The sequence below is a fragment of the Chelonoidis abingdonii genome, chromosome 1 (assembly GCF_003597395.2).
Source record: "Chelonoidis abingdonii isolate Lonesome George chromosome 1, CheloAbing_2.0, whole genome shotgun sequence".
NCBI lineage: Eukaryota > Metazoa > Chordata > Testudines > Testudinidae > Chelonoidis > Chelonoidis abingdonii.
The window spans coordinates 190,892,189-190,910,069 of record NC_133769.1 but is presented as its reverse complement, the minus strand read 5'-3'; positions in this window follow the sequence as shown (position 1 = coordinate 190,910,069).

Genomic DNA, 17,881 nt, shown 5'->3' with positions numbered 1-17,881 from the left:
GCCAGGGGCCTTACCCTGCTGAGCTGTGTGCTAAAGGTTGCCAATCCCTGATGTAGACTGAAATATTTCACCAGCAAGATGGAGAAGATTGGAGAGGCATTAATAACCATTATGAAAGTAGGCTGTTGCTCCTTCTGAGATGTGGTACTTGTGTACTTGAGAGAGAGACTGCAAATTAAAAGGCTGCTTGGCTTCTCAAGCAGACAACTTTTCTAACATATAACCCAGTGAAGCTGTGGCTGTGTGAGCTGTACAAGCCAACCTGGAACCCTGTGTAAGGGCTTGCCGGGCAAGCCTACACTAAGGCAACTTCAGTGCTGGGACCCAAGCTAGCTAAGCTGTGTCAGTTCAAGAAGAGTGGCAAAACAACCTTAACTTTATCCAAAATGCCTGCAGGTGGGAAGAAAGAAGCCTCCCCCATAACCTTTAGCCCAGGAGTTAGGGTAGTCTCCAGAAATGTAGGTGACCTAATTCTCTCATCTGTCTCCCACTTCTCAGATGGGTGGTGTTAGGCTACAGAGATATTTTCACTCTAAATATGCAGAGGGTCAGAGCATGAAAGAAAACGTCTCAATAGTCTGATGGTTAGGGCACTCACTTGCAAAACCAGGTGAATGTACGAGCTGAACCTTTCTCTGCTCAGGCTCATACAGAGGCATGGGAACTTAACATCTCGCTCCTGACCAATGCCACCTTTGTGGATTTCACCAATGAGACCTTTCACAAAACTAATGGTCTTGCAGCCTCATCAACCACAGTACTATAGAAAATAGTCTAAAATTGTTTCTTAGGGAGAGTTTGTTAGCTAAGGCTATGCCAAAGAACCCACTCCTAACAAAATCCTGGTAGAAAGGAGAGATCAAACTGTATTTTACCTTAAACAAGATGATTGGAGTCCAGGGGTAAGGGTAGGCAACTTCCTCCTATAGAAGCTGAAAAAGATAGTTACTCACCTTTGTAACTGTTTTTCTTCTTGATGTGTTGCTCATATCCATTCCAGTTTGGTGTGCATGCACTGCGTCACTTTCGTCGGAAGACTTTTTACCCTAGCAACACTTGGTGGATCAGCTGGGGACCCCCTGGTGTGGTGCCGCTATGGCACTAGATATATATATCCCTGCCGACCCAGCCACCCCTCAGTTCCTTCTTGCTGGCTACTCCGACAGTGGGGCAGGAGGGTGGGTTTGGAATGGATATGAGCAACACATCTCGAAGAACAAGTTACAAAAGGTGAGTAACCATCTTTTCTTCGAGTGATTGCTCATATCCATTCCAGTTAGGTGATTCCCAAGCATTACCTAGGCAGTGAGTTCGGAGCAAGATGTGGCAGAATGCAAAACTGCTCAGCCAAACGCTGCATCATCTCTAGACTGTTGAACCAGAGCATAATGCAAAGCAAAGGTGTGGACCGAGGACCAGGTAGCTGCACAACATGTTTCCTGGACTGGTACATGAGCCAGGAAGGCAGCTGATGAAGCCTGAGCCCTGGTAGAATGTGCGGTGAGATGGCCCGAGGGAACATGAGCCAAGTTATAGCAAGTGCAGATGCACACCGTCACCCAAGAGGAGATTCTCTGGGAGGAGACAGGTAGGCCCTTTGTTTAGTCAGCCGCTGCAATGAAGAGTTGGGGCAATTTACGAAAGGGCTTCGTCCATTCAATATAAAATGCGAGCGCCCTACAGACATCTAGGGAGTGCAATTGTTGTTCCCATCGACATGAGTGTGGCTTTGGAAAGAAGACCGGAAGGAAGATGTCCTGATTGGTATGGAAGGCCGATACCACTTTAGGGAGGAACTCTGGGTGTGGTCGCAACTGCACCTTGTCCTTGTGAAAGACACTATATGGTGGGTCCACCGTGAGCGCTCGAAGCTCAGAGACTCGCCTGGCCGATGTAATGGCTACGAGGAAAACTGTCTTTCTTCCAGTTGCCAACGGCTCGAATGGTGGAGACATAAGTCTGTTTAAGACTAGGTTGAGGCCCCAGGTAGGGGCAGGGCGGCGTACTTGCGGGTATAGGCGTTCCAGGCTCTTCAGAAATCTAGTAGCTATAGGGTGTGAGAACACGGAGCAGCCACTCTCCCCTGGGTGGAAGGTAGAGATGGCCGCCAAGTGCACCCTCAATGAAGATACCGCCAGGCCCTGCTGCTTAAGAGACCAGAGGCAGTCCAAGATGGTAGGGATCGCGACCTCAGTGGGAGTAACATTCTGCGTTCCGCACCAGCAGGAGAAACACTTCCACTTGTCCAGATACGTTGACCGAGTGGAAGGCTTCCTGCTACCCAGGAGTACTTGTTGTACCGAAGCAGAGCAATGCCACTCTGACTGGTTTAGCCATGCAGCAGCCACACCATGAGGTGAAGTGCCTGCAGGTCTGGGTGGCGAAGACTGCCATGGTCCTGCGTTATGAGGTCTGGGTGGAGTGGCAGGGTAATTAGGTTGACTATCGACAGGTCTAGCAACGTGGTGTACCAGTGTTACCTGAGCCACGCTGGAGCGATCATGATTAGGTGCGCTCTGTCCCTGCGGAGTTTTAGCAGGACCTTGTGAACCTGCGGGAACGGTGGGAAGGCACAGAGCAGCTGGTTCTTCCACGGCGTTAGGAATGCGTCCGAGATCAACCCCGGTGAAAGACCCTGGAAGGAGCAGAACATCTGGCATTTCCTGTTCGCGCGGGAGGCAAACAGGTCTATGTAGGGAAATCCCCACTTCTGGAAGACCGAATGAATAACAGCCGGGCGTATCGACCACTCGTGGCACAGGAAGGACCTGCTCAGTTGATCCGCTAGAGTGTTCCAAACCCCTGGGAGAAAGGACGCTACCAGATCTATCGAGTGGGCTATGCAAAAGTCCCAGAGTCAGATGGTCTCCTGACAAAGGGGGGGAAGTTCGAGTCCCCCCGTTTGTTTATGTAATACATGGCCGTTGTGTTGTCTGTAAACACTGAGACACAATGGCCTTGAAGATGTTGCTGGAACGCCTGGCATGCCAGGCGGACTGCTTTCAGCTCTCGGACATTTATGTGTAGCGCCAGTTCCTGAGATGACCAGAGGTCTTGTGTACGAAGGTGTCCGAGGTGAGCACCCCAGCCGAGAGATGACGCGTCTGTCGTCAGGGACATTGAGAGTTGGGGTGGATGGAACAGCAGCCCTGTACACACCAGGGAGGGAATTAGGCACCAGACTAGGGAGCCTAGAATGCTCGGAGGAATGGTGACTATCGTGTCTATTGGGTCGCTGCCCAGGCGGTATACCGGGTTGAGCCAAGTTTGGAGAGGACGGAGGCAGAGTCTGGCATATTTGGTCACGAATGTGCAGGCAGTCATGTGACCTAGGAGACCGAGACAAGTGCGAGCCGAGGTCGTCGGGAAATTCTGCAGACCTCGGATGATTGTTGCCATTGCCTGAAACTGCGGCTGTGGTAAGGAGGCCTTGGCTAGATTGGAGTCCAGGGTAGCTCCTATGAAGTCTAGCCTCTGTGTGGGAACCAGAGTGGATTTCTCCATATTGATCATCAGGCCTAGACGTGTGAATAGGTCCCTGACGATGCCCACATGCTGGGTGACGTGTGTCTCGGAGGCTCCTCGGATGAGCCAATCGTCCAGATAAGGAAATACGTGTATCCGACGTCGGCGGAGATATGTGGCGACTACGGCCATACACTTTGTAAATACCCTTGGGGCCGCAGAAAGGCCAAAGGGCAGGACCGTAAACTGAAAGTGCTGATGGTCGGCTACGAAGTGAAGGTACCTCCTGTGCGGAGGAAAGATGGCGATGTGAAAGTACACGTCCTTCATATCGAGGGCAGCATACCAGTCTCCAGGATCCAAGGACGGGATAATGGTCCCCAGGGATACCATGAGGAACTTAAACTTTATCATAAACTTGTTGAGTCCTCGCAGGTCTAGGATAAGTCTGAGACCTCCCTTTGACTTGGGGATTAGGAAATAATGGGAGTAAAACCCCTTGCCCTTTTCGTCCTTTGGTACCTCCTCTATCGCTCCCATGGTGAGGAGCGTCCGCACCTCTTGCAAGAGGAATTGCTCGTGAGAAGGGTCCCTGAAGAGGGATGGGGTTGGAGGGTGGGAGGGCGGGGCTGAAACAAATTGGAGGTGGTATCCATATTTCACTGTGCATAGGACCCAGAGATCTGAGGTTAACTGGGACCACGCCGGGAGGAAGTAGGAGAGACGGTTGGAGAAGGGAGGAAAAGGATCCTGGCTTGTAACTGGTACGCTGTCCTCAGGCGCATCTTCAAAAGTTGGACTTTGGTCCCGCTGGTGGTTTTGAGGGACGTTGGTTTTGGCCCCCTTGGGGTCCTGACTGGCATCTACGCCCACCTCGTCCGCGCCGCCTGCCCAAGTCTTGTCTGTGTCTAGGTACAAAGTACAGGCGGTGAGGCTGGGGATGAAAAGGCCTGCGTTGAGTCACTGGTGTATGCATGCCTAGAGAACGCATTATGACCCTATTGTCCTTCAGGCTTTGCAGTCTAGGGTCAGTCTTTTCCAAAAAAAGACCTTTGCTGTCAAATGGCAAGTCCTGGATGGTATACTGCAGCTCCGATGGGAGGTTGGAAACGCCCGAGACCAGAGTCCTGGCTGCTGAATCGACTGCATCTAGCGAGGCCTGGAGGGAAGTTCTGGCCACCTTTTTCCTTCCTCCAAGAAGGCAGTGAACTCTTGGCAGGAGTCTTGAGGGAGTAACTCCGTAAACTTACCCACCTCCACCCAGGTGTTGTAATTATAGTGGCTGAGCAGGGCTTGTTGATTTGCCACCCGGAGCTGTAGGGCACCTGCCGAATACACTTTTCGGCTGAGCAGGTCCATTCGCCTAACCTCTTTCGACTTCGGGGCTGGCGCCTATTAGCCATGGCGCTCCCTCCCATTCACTGACTGAACTACTAGTGAGCAGGGAGGAGGATGGACATACAAATACTCGTACCCCCTAGAGGGTACCATGTATTTATGCTCGACTCCCCTGGCCGCAGGAGGCTGGGGATTGCCATATAGTGTCGGCATTGGCTTGGATGGTCCGGATAAATGGTAGAGCCACTCTGGTGGGGGTATCCGCTGACAGAATGCTCACTACCAGGTCCTCTACCTCTGGGACCTCCTCCACCTGGAGGTTCATATTGAGTGCTACCCTCCTGAGGAAGATCTGATGAGCTCTCAGGTTGATTGGAGGAGGCCCTGAGGAGGATGTTCCTGCCACCGCCTCATCCGGAGAAGAGGAAGAGGAAATGCCGGGGACAAGCAGGTCCTGTGTGGCCTCTTGCTCTAGGGCTACCTCCTGCTCCAGTGGGACTGGGGAGACCAGTGGGTGGACTGGTGCTTCCTCTGTACCAGCCGGAGGGGGACGGCTAGCTGTGGCCTCTGGCACTCGGTGCTCTGATAAAGCAGAGCGAGACGGAACTACTGGAGCACCCTGGGCCTCGTGGTATGCCCAAGGTGTCCAGAACGACCACTGATGTGGGCCTTGGTCCTGGGTCTGGGCCTCCTGAAAGACTCCAATGGGCACATCTGAATCGCGGTCTGGAGCATAAGGGCTGTCCGCATGGGATGACACTGAAGTGTGTCTGGATGGCCATGGAGGAATGGAGAAGCCCTGGGCAGAGTTTCTATCCCTGGCGGACCTTGCTCTACTCGGCACCGGAGACCGATACCGGTGACCGGTACGCCTCCTGGTACCAGGAACGAGATTGGACCTGCGACCGGAGTGGCGCCGGCAGGTTGACCGAGATCTTGAGGCTCGATGTCAGGTGCGGCTACGGGAGTCGCGGTGCCTGGAGCGATGCCGGGAGCCGGAACGGTGCCGAGAGTAGTATGCCGGCAAACAGGATGCCGACCGGTGCCGCGAGCATGACCAGTACCGAGGAGGAGAATGATGCCGGGACTGCAAGCGGCGTCGGGAGCGGGAGCGCCGTCTGGATCTAGAATTTCTGCAGGACGGCGATCTTGAGCAGTGCCGGTCCACCATGCCGACAGAAGGTGGTCTTATCAAGGCCAGTCTGCCTATAGACTGTATTACCCGCACCTGCGGTGCCGGGGGTAGAGGCAGCATCGGCTCTGTCATGGCAATCGGATCCCTCGCCATTGAGAATGTCTCCGGCATGGATGGGATAGTGAGCTCTACCGCGGCACGCGCCAGGGAGCTAACAGGCACCGGACTCGACGGCCCTTGTGGGACCAGAATCGACGGTGCCGACGTTGTCAGTGCCGCGACGGGTGTTTGCACCAGGCAATCCAACTGAGAGGAGCTCTCTGGCTGCAGTGCAGGCAGCACAGAAGCAGCAGGAGTCTTTGTCTTTCTCGACCTCGGGGAGAGGGAGCGGCGTGGAGCCGACTTCGGTGCCGGCGACGGCCGGTGCCGAGATGCCTTGGTAGTACCGGCGCTGTCCAGTGCCGAGGAGACACTTCTGCCCGCCGATTGACCAGTGCTCAGTGCCGAAGGTGGAGGGGTGAGAGCCACCTCTATAAGGAGCTGTTTAAGTCTGAAGTCCCACTCCTTTTTTGTCCGTGGCTTGAAAGCCTTGCAAATGTGGCACTTAGCTGTCAGGTGCGATTCCCCAAGGCACTTCAGACAGGAGTCATGTGGATCTCCTGTCAGCATCGGCTTGCGACAGGCCGAGCACAGTTTGAAACCCGGTGAACCGGGCATGGGCCCCAGCACTGGGTGCGGGGAAGGGGCTAAACCCCTGAACCCCTCTGAACTATATTACACCAACCATGCTATAAACAGATAAATTAAGTATAACTATATAAAAAGTTTACAACTATGTACACAATAATGAACGAGAGAACTACAAGTAGCTAGGGAAGTGGAGGTCAGCTAAGCTGCGCTCCACTGTTCCAACGACTGACACGGGCGGTAAGAAGGAACTGAGGGGTGGCTGGGTCGGCAGGGGTATATATCTGGTGCCATAGCGGCGCAACTCCAGGGGGCACCCAGCCATCCCAAGTGTTGCTAGGGTAAAAAGTCTTCCGACGAACGTGCACGCGGCGCGTGCACACCTAACTGGAATGGATATGAGCAAGCACTCGAAGAAGAACTAAAAATCTACAGATAAAATACACTTAATATGTAATAATGCTCAAAAATACATACAACAATGGAGGACATTAATAATTCCATATTTATTCAGAATTATACAAAGCATATGCCCTTCCCCATGCAACGCACAGCCCATATGGAAGCCTTTAATGAATTCTTTGATGAGGCTGTGTATCTTGGCCACCCATCAACAGTATAAGTTACAGGCTCATTTCACTGATAAACAGTGATGCAAATATTCTTGCTGCAGATTGTTATATACCTAAACCAGGACAGCTTTATTAAATCAATCCAACTGCAATATCATACCACTCAGAGGAACATCTGGTAGCGTAACTGCTAGGTCCTAGAGCCTCAAAGGTATTTAGGCACTGAATGCCCATTGATTTCAATGGGAGTTAGGTCCCTTACTATCTTTGAGCCTTTGGGCCTAGCTGCTGAAATAGTCTTCAGTAGAGTTGCTTTGGATGAGCTTGTTAATGCAGTAAAACTAAATGGAATGCAGTACAATATATAGCTAATTAATAACTGAGGACAAAAACCACACCCTTTACTGCTATCTAACTACACTGCAAATACTCAAATCCATCATCTGCTCTGCTCAGAATTCAGCCTGGAAGTACTTGCACTTTCTGAAGTACCTGGCCTTCTCAAACTTAGTAAAGTATTATACTGTTTATTTCCTCTAGGTGGGCAGCTATTGCTGTATGCGGTTCTAATGTACCCCCCCAAGAGTTAATACAGATGTCATGAACCAAAAAAAGGACTGGCAATAAGTTTCACACAAACACACCCTCTGGTGGACTAGAGCAATATGAGAGGTTAGAGAAGTGAACTTCAACTAACAATTATGTCTCACTCACTAATAAAATTATCTTTAGACTGCAGTGGTCACCCCAAAACTTCACAAAAATCAAAGCTGCCCCCACTGATCCATGTTGGATCTTAGTAGAGAGGGAAGCAAAAAAGGACACACACACACACATATATTTTGGTCAGGTATTTGATGCTTCTGGATTGGTACAGGTCATAGTTCAATGCAACTGCACCTGTAGTTGCCTGCAAGGGCACCGACTCCAGCCTCCCATTGCATAAAATTGAGATGAGACCATATTGTTTCTCCCCAAAGGGAAATTCTTAAACATATAAAATTTGTGCTTAGAAAGTGTCACAGAAGGTCACCAAAATTAGATCACTATAAGAACCAAATATGTCAGTTTCAGAAAAACTAGAAGTAATTTTTATTTAATTATATTTTTAAAAATTCCAGTTTCTGTTCATTGCTTTTGGGCTGTATATGCTTCTATTCACTCCATGTTGCACCAACAAAACATTTGTCTTAGTAAAGTCTTACAAAATCAACATTTAAAAAGCTGAGACTATTATTATTCAAATGTACACATATTTAACAGTTAAAAATCAAAGGGAGAGCTGAAAGAGAGACTAATGGCCTGTGGCCAGAAGATGCCAGGTTTTCCAGGCAGATTAAATTCATTGCAGTTCAAAATTATGATGCTGCTTTGTTTTGTACTGCAACAGCCCAGAGATGGATCCCATTGGGGTAAGTGCTCCACACACAGTAAGTAGACTACAGTTTCATTGATTTTACCTTCTCGTAATTCATCACCACAGTGCTGAATCCAGCAAGGACCAGAAAGAAGCCATGAGCCTATATAGCATGTTGTATAGCTTGAATGCTTATTTCCAGGTCTGGTCTGTCTTAATCTCATGTTTTGTAATCCTGTTTTCCCCATTACCAAAAACAATTAGATTCATATGAAAGCACTGCTGTATTCACACTCTACACCTTATTGTAATAATGCTTGTGCAAGGTATGCCTTGTGAGGTATCCTTCAAAAACTACCACATTGATCATTAATATTCTTGTGTAATGTATGTATGAAATGCATATTAAGAGTTATGAACATAATTTCCATTTATAAGTACAATGTGTTTCTCAAAGACAAAGCACAAACTGACAGCTCTAGCCAGCTGTCATCAAAACTGACTGGCACTCATCTGTCACGTGTCCATTCTTTGGCAACAAAGGGGGATAGGAACACATTGGTCAGCATTTTCTTCTTTGGGCATGTCCACGCTGCACTGATGCAGCTGTGCCACTGTAATGCTTTTGTGATGGGCTGGGAGATTGCTGAAAGACCAAGGTCGGTAGTTGGAGCAGAAGTCCTCGCTGCATATCAACATGCTGGTGCTTGGAGCCATTCAGGTCCATATCAGGGGCTTAGTTGTTCACATATTTACTGACAATACCACTACAATGTATCATGTGAACAAGCGAGGAGCAGCACAGTCCAGGTTGCTCTGGCAAGAGACGATCAGGTTTTGACAGTTTTGCATTGAGGAGAGTATCACTCTTATAGCCGACCACCAAGTTTCCTCTAAGCTGTGTGGCCATGCAGCTGTCTATTAAGCCTTGCTCAGGGGCTCAGGGCTGCAGCAGAAAGAGATGCCCCTCCCCTGGCCCCAATCTGCTGTGTCAAGAGGGCTGTGGAGAGTCCTCTCTCCCCACTGCAGCCCCAGTGCAGCCTGCACCCCAAACCCCTCATCCCCAGCTCCACCCCAAAGCCCATCTTCCCCCCCAGCCCTCTGACCCAGCTCTGAGCCCCCACCAACACCCTAAAACGCTCATCCCCAGCCCCATCCCAGAGCCTGCACCCTCAGCCACAACACTCATTCCCCCCACACCCCAGCCCAGTGCCCCCTCAGCCCCACCCCCACCACATGAATTTTGTTATGTGCACCAATATGGAGGTGACATGTCACACATCACCTCCATATTGATGCACATAAAATTAATTCTGCACCTGGACATATATTGGAGGGAACACTGTTTAGAATTACCAATGGGATTTGCGGGAAGAGCGGCCAGCACATCCCTCGGCCAACACTGCTTCCTGCAGCCCCCATTGGCCTGGAGCGGCAAACTGCGGCCAGTGGGAGCCGCAATTGGCCAAACCTGTGGACGCGGCAGGTAAACAAACAGGCCCGGCCCGCCAGGGGCTTTCCCTGAACAAGTGGCAGACCGGCTTTGAGAACCACTGGTCTAGACAACAGTTTTAAACTCAGTCCTCCGCTCATGCTATAAGTATCCAATAAGGCAATATGTTTCTGAAATAGCCACTTCCCTCCTCTGCTACAACGCCACTCGCTGTTTGTTTTCCAGCCATAGGAGACTCCAGGCAGATCCGTCTCCAGCCCCAAGCAGAAGTGCTGTCTGGTCTTAGCCCAGCTGAAGTGATTACAGCTATGATTGCTGGGAATGGAACCCACACCAGAACTCAGCTACTACCCTTTGCAAATTCAGCAAAAACTGCCTTTTCACCATTACCCCCTTCATGTTCATAAAAACACCTCTGTACACCCTTCAGACAGAGAGCAGTGGCACATAGGATCAAGTCTTTACCACTAGAAATACACTTTATCACAAAGCACGAACAAACCCACTACTACCCAACTATAGCAGATTGACGTTTTGGTCACCGTGACTCCTCTCCCCCTGCACAGCTGATGTGGGTCTCATGCCCTTTCATTACACAACAAGGATAATAATGTTCTATTTCCCCAAACTTAAAAAGTTAACAAAAAGAATTTTGACCAAAATGCCCCAAATTGTCACATAACAGAAATGCAAATAAGGCCTGGCCCCTTCAATCATTTGCTCACCAACAGATGTCAGCAGAGAATCTCTTCACCTATGTAGTCTGTCCACCTGGAGCTCTCAAGCAGGCTTCTCCCTGTTCACCAAAAGTTGTCAACAATAAGCTCCCTGCTGTCTAAGGAGCTTCAGGCCACAAAATTTGCAATAAGACTTAAATAAGAAGGGAAGGCAGTGCCGCTGATTGGTGAGAAAATGTAGATTAGTTCATAGTTGAAGGTACTATATATCCTAACGTGAAATTACTTTAAAAATCTATCAGCAGGGATACACTGGACTATTATAATGAAAACTATGTAAATATACAAGAATAAAAATGGCAAGATGTCACTCAGGCATCTCAGGATGTAGAAAAATGATGATGCTTCATCTGCAATAGCATGTGATCATATCACTAAAGGCAACGTCCTCAGTTCATAGACACGAAGGGGAAGAGTTAATGTAGTGTATGATCTTAACTTTTACATTGGCTAACGTTTGAGTGTTTACCCATGCAGCCTTACAGCTCTTGTACCATTTTTTTTTTTTTAACAAAAGAAGGTTTAAAAGGAATAATAGTTAATTATTGCTGTTATTTTAAAAGGTAGGGTGGAATGCTGGAAGAAGGCCCCATGGACACAAATTAGCGAGCAGAGGCACGTGGTGCTATAAAGGTACATGATACGTTTTGGAGCCATCTGCTACATTTGTATTGGTTATGGGCTCCGTAATTTAACACATGGCTCTTACCGACACATTTGTGTGAGTGGAGGTGTGTGTGCCTATATATTAACAATGTGAGATACATGTGCAAGCATGCTTTAAAATACAGCAAGTTAGTGAAGATCTCTTTCTAACGCTTCTTTATTAAATGACGTACTCTATTGGAAAATATTTAAATACTTGCTACTCCCCTCCCTTTTTCGGCCAAATGTTTGGAGGAGGGCGAGAGAGACCTTAGACACAAGACTAACACACAGTTCAATGTTTTTGATGCCTTAAAAGGCCAGGGAAGGGGGAGGCTGCCTCAATAAGAGCATATGTGCCAGTATTTCTAATGATTCTTGGTATTGCTGTCTTTCCCAGAGCACAACTAATATGTGATTGTTACCTAAAAGGATATATAGTCAAAGCAAATTCATGTTACAAAGCATTAAATAGTATATTATATTGGCAGTGACTAATCTGGAATTTCAACAGACCAGGAGTTGATGCAATTTGCCAAACTTCTAAACTTTTAGTAACTCTTGCTTGGTACAAATTCCTGTGCAGAATAGCACTCCCTGTAATGATTTCACTTTAAAATGTTTCTCCAGCTCTCTAATGCAGCACAAAAATGAGTAAATTGTAAAGGCAAATACTAGCTTATGAAATAAGACAATTTCCTAATCCTCCTTCCAAGGAAAGAAGAAATTATTGGGGAATAGAGTCAATTTTCCCACCTTTCATGCTAATCTGTTCAAGCTAAAAAAATAAGTCTAGCACGGACTGTCAGATTTTCACTAAACGTCAGTGTTAGCATTTCTTCCCTAGCAGTTTATGGGACTCCAGTAGCTATTTTAATTAGAATTCAAATTCCAAAATGTTCACACTTCGAAATAAAAATAGCATGGAGTGCAATTTACTGTGTTTACACCTGTGCAGTGACTCTGCAATAAAACACACAAAGCTTCCTTGCCAAGATGGTTTCAGAGATTAATACTGAACACATCTTTCCTCAGGCTTCAGTCTAGCAAAACAGTCAAGCCTGTGTGTAACTTTAAGCACATAAGCAGCCCCATTGCTTAAAGTTCTGTGTGTGGTTAAACATTTCACTGATGGGCCTTACGAATGATGGCGGTAATTTCCAAGTCTTTTTCAATGGGGGAAAGCAGTGTAAATTTGAATTAGTACTTAACCTTGGAACATGCAAAATCCCCAGGGTTAGAGGAGTTTGGTAATAGCCCTACCAATGTTGTTGCAGGTCTGAATCCTCCCAATGGCATCTGGGAAATGCCCTAATATAAGCAAAGACTGAACATTTCATCTATTTAATGATAACCATGTCATCTACCAGGAGGTGGCTGTAGCTGAGCCTTCCCAGTAGCTGCTGCAGCCATCAACAAAATTCCTGCTTGGCCTGCTGGAGCAGAGATTCTATCCTGATCCTCAACATCCAAGAATATTCCTGGCTTGTCAGTTTCCACCGTTCTAAGCTGCTGCCAGTGTCAGCCCTAAGAGTAATGGACAAGCTCTGTGAAAGTCACATGCCAGCAAGCTATTTGAAAAGTAAAGGCTTTAAAATAGCTGAGCAGTCATACTGCAGAATCAAAGCTGCACACGAGCATGTGACAACATGTGATCAACCAGCAGTTCAAGCTCAGCCCAAATGGTATGGGGGCCACTTATTTTATAAATGACATCAAAAGATGCTTTTGCATTTCTATAGAGCCTATGTTACTGGGGAGTCAGAGTGGAGCTGGTCAAAAAAATTAAAAAAAAAAAAAGTGCATGTGAATATGTGTGTGTAAAATGTTCCCGTGTTTTTGACCAACTCTGAGTGCTGGAACTTGAGACTGTCTCCTAGTGCATAATCCTGATTCCTATTGCGTAACCAAAACCAGAAAGAAAGGGCAACTACAATTCTGCAGGCGCTGAGCTGCCACATGCAGTAGTAATAGCTGGAAAAAAAGAGGCTTCAGCTACAGTCCAATAGAGCGCTCTCTGCCTTTGAAGACAAAGCCTAACTGTTAATGCACAAACAGTGTGTTTTTACCCCAAGACAGCTATTTTGATGTGAAATCCTAATGGAGACAAGGCACTTTAGAGGCTTTAGCTTGAGGTAGCTTGTCACAGTCAACCTAAAGTGGGGGGATTAGCGTTGTCCTCTCCTAGCTACACATTGAGGAAAGAATACTGTCCTTGTCTCCACTAGGATTTTAAATGGAGATAACAAGGTGTGTTTTTACATTGTTATAACTGTGCAGAGAAAACATAGCCTTAAGTTGAAATAACTCAGCACAGAAAGAGAAATTCCCCAATACCAGACAACAATTGTTTCAAAATTAAACACAAAGACATACATTTCCTTCCAGGTGACACCCATGTACACAGAGAATTTCATCGCCTTTAAGTGTTGTCTCTAATAACGTTAGCTGCATTTTGAAGGATTTACTCATGGGGAAGGCTGGAGACATGAATCACAATGTATAAGGAGGTGTTTTTCTGTGAAATGAGAGCCACACAATAACTCTCAGAATTTGAGATCTCAAATATGCAACAACAGAGCACTTCAAAAGAAACAGCTGAATCACTTAAGATTTTCCATGGAGACTCTGCACAAATCCGTACTATTGTCCCTGTTGTTCATGGCCAGTTCTTTTTGCCTTCATTATGATAAATACTCAAAGCAATTTGGTTTTTGTGTGAGACCCGGTTATATATTTTTATACTTGTTAAAATAATGAACAAATCAAAGTTAAAAAGATGTTGAGTTTTGGACTATGGTTTATGTAAAGGCACTCACTCCAAAGGAAAAGAATATCAAATTCAGATCACTGGTAAATCACCATCAAGAAAAGAATCTTGTAGCAGAATTTCTACTTTCTTGTTGAACAGAAGAACATTCAGCTACATCCATGTAGGTAACTGGAATTGTGTTAGATCAGAACAGTGTGTGGGATTTTTCAAAAGTGCCACAGTAACTTAGGAGCACAGCTCCCACTGAAAGTCACACACGTCAGTTACTTAGATGTTTGTGAAAATCCCATCCATCATCAATACCAGTACTGTGACGGTATGTCTTTTAATAGTTGCACCATAAGAGTGGTAGCCAGAAATCTTGGGTTCTGGTTCTGCCCTGAAATCAGTTGTGCCTTTGTATAGTACATATATCGTATTTAGCTGCCTAACTTTAGTTACTCAGGTTTCAAAATGTTAGCTACAATTTGTGCTTCTTGGTATAAACAATGCATGCCTACTGGTACATCATGTTCTAATCTAATTTCTTTTTGTTTCCTTTGTTCTTATAACCTATACAGTAATTTTCTTCAAAAAAGAACTCACAACTCTTCATGCTTTGTATTATATGATTTTTCTCTTGCTGCCATAAGGCACAGGAGATACAAAACTTCTGCTTATCTCATTAAGAAAAAAAGTATTTTAAACTCACTAATAGTTAACATTTGGATGTAAACAGAATAAAGTTTTCTGTGTACAGACATCAACCATACATTAATTGCATTCACCAGGCAAAGTTGCTTTTCGAAAATGTTTCAGTAGTGGCACGGGCTGGTAACAACAAGGAATTCACAGTTCATACTCATCTTTAACAAGACCTTATCTGGCCCTGTTAAGGAATAGTTGTGGGAGTGTTTCATTTTGCCTTAATACTGAAGGTCAGTTCTTGTTTTTATCTGCTCAAATTTAGTATTCTTTAAATTATTATTATGGAGGCAAATCCTATCGACTCCAGAGTTAAATTGTAAAACAGCAATTGTAGTTCTGTTTTATGTGCAGATCCAGCTCTTGTCTGATTTGAAAACAGAGGGGACAGCTTCCATTTGTGGATCTAGCCCAAAGAAGCCAAGTAGAGAGAAAACTGGGACTGGATCCTGAGGGTGGAGGGGATGGGAGAGGAAAACTGGGACTGGCTGGGCAAAGTGACCAGGAGATGGGAAGGGAAACAGTAGGGACTGAGACTGGATAAGGAGCCAGAGGTAGAGATTTAGACTGGCTGGGTAAGGAGACTGGGACTAAGAACCAGTAGGGTGGGAGAAAGAGGTGTGGGGTGTGCAAGTGGGAGAACTAGGAATGGCTGGGCAAAGAAACTGGAAGAAGAAGCCATGAGGGAAGGAGGGCAGAGAAGTTCACGGAGGGCTATGGAGGCTAGGAGCTAATGTGCACGGAAAATGGGAGTGGACAGGAGGGAACTGGAGGCCAGGGTGGGATAGAAAGAGACAAATCAGAAGAGAAGCCAGAAGGGGAAACTGAGAATGGCTAGGCAACTGGAATGAGAAGCCTGCAAGTGCAGACTAGACTGGCTGGGTGAGGAGAATGGGGCTGGGATAAGGAAGTGGAGAGGAGAAGAGACATGACTGGGACAAAGACAGGTTTGAGGGGATGGGAATAAAAGCATCGAGCTTAAGAGGAATAAAGAAAATTCTGTGCCAACTAGAATGGAACCAGAGTATCACCATTCCTCTGCTGTCAGCATATATCTGTGAAACCCTCTGGCCAGTGTCCAATACCCTTCTAGTGTTGGTCCGCATAGAGAATGACAACCTACTACTGCTATCAGTTACTCTGTTAGCTCAAGTGGCAGAGATCTATGTGCTTAAGGTTCGAGCCCTGCTGCTGACCCATGTGGGTATCAGTATTTTGGTGTATTGAGGACTGTGTTGGAATTGCAAGCTACCACTTTAAGGGAGAAGGCAGGGGGCAGGATCAGGTGGTGTTCCTAGTTCTGCTTACAAGGTAGGTAGCTCTGTAGTGAAGCATCTAAGATTAACAATCAGGTAGGGTGAGTTGTGCCACTGTTTTAGGGAGCAGCCTGCTTTGTCTCTCTCTGTTTTTGAGTCCTTGAGTATTCTTGATCTGAATTCCAAAAAATAAAGTAGAATTATGCTGCAACCTTCCAGCAAGAATACTTGTGTTTTTAATCTAGCTTCTTTTTATGTCTGTTGTGAACATAACAAATATGATGCTACATTATGGAATTCCTAGGCTTTTTTTTAAACTTAGTAAATTACACACACACACATCATTAAGGTTGCAAAGTCAAGCACTCAAAAGATAGGAAATGATAGAATTAAGGTAACCTATGCAACCTTTATCCAGCCCCCTTGTGCACGTGCAATACAATCTTTAGTTATATGATCACATACTGTTTTTTCTTCCACTGGACTACCTCTATTATTCAAAGCACAGGATGGTCCTGTTCTGGAGATGCATCAGGGCTAAATAGTGAAGGAGGCTGTTGTTTGTAGGACTCCTGCCTCAATTGCTGAAAAAGTTGGAAGGCCTACAGTGAATGAGGTAGGGAATTGAGGGAAGAGAAAGGACAGCCTCCTGGTTAAGGCAGTTGAAGGCTACCCTGGAGAGCTGGATTCTATCCCTGCCTCTGCCACAGAGCTCCTGTGTGATGCTGGGCAAGTCATTTAAACCAGACTTTTCCCACAGTTGATCACTAATTTTGTGTTCCTCAGTTTCTGGGTGTCTAACTTGAGACCCAGGGTCTGATTTGCAGAAGTGCTGAGCACTCACAGCTGCAACTAGAGTCAGTGGGAACTGTGCATTGAGCATTTCAAGTGGTATATAGTGAGGAGATTAATATATATGTCTTCAGAGAAGGATTTTACTAACATGCAGTAAATAAGGCCTAAGCATCAAAAACTGTGCTTTGACCATTTAAAAGTAATATATAATGCTAGGTTCTCTGAAAAAAAAGCGATCCAAGACATCTCAAATTAGTGGATACCTTAGACCTTAAACTCTCTGCCTCAGGACCCCATCTATAAAATGGAGATAACACCTCGTCTCACAAGGGGGTTATGAAAATTAATTCATTAATATTTGTGCAGCACTTAGATACTGAAGTGGAGAGCACCCTAGAGGAGCCCATGAAGAAATTAATAATACTGTCTTCAGAGCAGGGTTTGAATAGAGTGCAGCAAATTAATTCTAGGGATCCACACTGAACAAAGAGGAGAAAAATATTGTATAGCCACTCATTGTGCAAATGCCGTTCATTCTTGTGCTCTTCGTGAAGCAGGAATCCTATGGAAAAAATAGCAGGTGATCATGTAATTACAGACCGTGTCTTAAGGCACAAGGGAGCTGAATTATGGAGAAGGCAACCTTAATTCATGCATTTCCTAACTTTTGAGGACTTGACTTTACAACCTTAATGTAGCTTTTTGTGTGTGTAGTACGTTATGTCTCAGAGACAGGACATCTTTAACATTTTGCACTTAAACAGAAAAAAAGAACATATCTCCCCTAATTCATCTCACTCTTATCTCTTTTAAGCGAATGCTGATAGAACTGGCCAGAATCATCATCTGCTTTGATTATCTGATGCTCCCAGTCTGGTACCTCTACCTAAGCTGTGGGTACAATGGTGGGGGGCATCGTGGAGTTGTCATGGCTCCCTGATTCTCAGGACCAACCTGCAACAGCCTAGAGGCAGCTCTTACCTA